We start from the raw sequence: 1,929 nt of genomic DNA, 5'->3' as shown, positions 1-1,929 counted from the left end.
TACAAACCATGGTCGGACTTTCACACCTTCTTGTAGCCGAACAACTCCGCTCCCGCTATTGATTGTGTACAGTCGGGTATTTTAACCTTTTCTTACCCGCTTTTTACCAACTATGGTCGGACATTCACACCGTCTTACAGCGGAACACCTCTGCTCCCGCTTTTGATGGTGTATAGTCGGGCATTCGAACCTTTTCTTACCCGCTTTTTACAAACTATGGTGGGACATTCAAACCTTCTTGTATCCGAAAACCTCCGCTCTCTCTTTTGATCATACATTGTCGGACATTCGCACCTTTTCTTACCCGCTTTTTACAAACCATGGTCGGACTTTCACATCTTCTTGTAGCCGAACACATCCGCTCCCGCTATTGATTGTGTACAGTCGGGTATTTTAACCTTTTCTTACCCGCTTTTTACCAAGTATGGTCGGACATTCACACCTTCGTACAGCGGAACACCTCCGCTCCCTCTTTTGATGGTGTATGTTCGGGCATTCAAACCTTTTCTTACCCGCTTTTTCCAAACTATGGTCGGCTATTCACAGCTTCCTCTCCACCATACTTGTATGGTGGGATATTCACACCCACTTGCATCCGAAGACCTCCGCCCCAAATTTTGTTGATATTTAGTCGGACATTCGCACCTTACCCGCTTTTGGCAAACTATGGCCTTCTTGCAGCCAAACACCTCTGATCTCGCTTTTGATGATGTAAGGTTGGGCATTCAGACCTTGCTTCACCTGCTTTTCACCAAATATAGTCGGACATTCACACCTTCTTGCAGCCGAACACTTCCGCTCCACCTTTTAGTGTTCTATCACACCTTTTTTTCACCGCATTTTATACATTATGGTCGAAAATTTTCAACCACTCTCATCCGAAGACCTCTCCTCCCGCTTTTGTTAATATATTTGAACTTTAGTCGGACATTCAAACCTACTTGCAGCTGAACCACCTCCGCTCCCTGTTTTGATCATATATGGTCTGGCAATACTACCTTTTCTTACCCGTTTGTGAGTAATTATGGCTGGACATTCACACCTACTTGCAGCCGAACACAACCTCTCTCGCTTTTGATGATGTATGGACCGGCATTTTTACCTTTTCTAACACATTTTTCAGCAATTATGGTCGGAGATTCACACCTACTCACAGCCGAACAACTCCGCTCCCGCATTTGTTGGTGTATAGTCGGGCATTCTCACCCTTTCTCATCAGCTTTTTGCAAATTATGATCTGACATTCACACCTACTTGCAGTCGAACAGCTCTGCTCCCGCTTTTGATTATGTTTGGTTGGATATTCGAACATTTTCTTAACTTCTTTTTACATATTTTGGTTGGACGTTCACACCTTCTTGTAGCCGAACACTTCCACTCCTGCTTTTGATGATGTATGGTTGGGCATTCACACCTTTTTTTTGCCCATTTTTCAGGAATTATGGGTGGACATTCACACCTTGCAGCTGAACACCTCCTATCCCACTTATGATCATGTGCGGTTTGATTTTCGAAAAGTTTCTTTCATGTTTTCTAGCAATTATTGATGGACATGTAGACCTTCTTGCAGCTGAACACCTCCGCTCCCGCTTTTGATCATACATTGTCAGGCATTCGCACCTTGTCTTACCCTCTTTTTACAAACTTTAGTCGAACAGTCACACCTTTTTGCAGCCGAACACCACCTCTCCCGCTTTTGATGATGTATGGTCCAGCATTCTTACCTTTTCTAACACATTCTTCAGCAATTATGGTCGGACATTCACACCTACTCAGAGCCGAACACCTCCGCTCCCGCATTTGATGGTGTATAGTCGGGCATTCTCACCCTTTCTCATCAGCTTTTTACAAATTATGATCTGACATTCACACCTGCTTTTGATAATGTATTGTTAGGCATTCGCACCTTTTTTTTTACCCATTTTTCAT

Source organism: Leuresthes tenuis, unplaced genomic scaffold (genome assembly GCF_036924035.1).
Source record: "Leuresthes tenuis unplaced genomic scaffold, fLeuTen1.0.hap1 SCAF_86, whole genome shotgun sequence".
Classification (NCBI taxonomy): Eukaryota; Metazoa; Chordata; class Actinopteri; order Atheriniformes; family Atherinopsidae; genus Leuresthes; species Leuresthes tenuis.
This window is presented reverse-complemented; position numbering follows the sequence as displayed.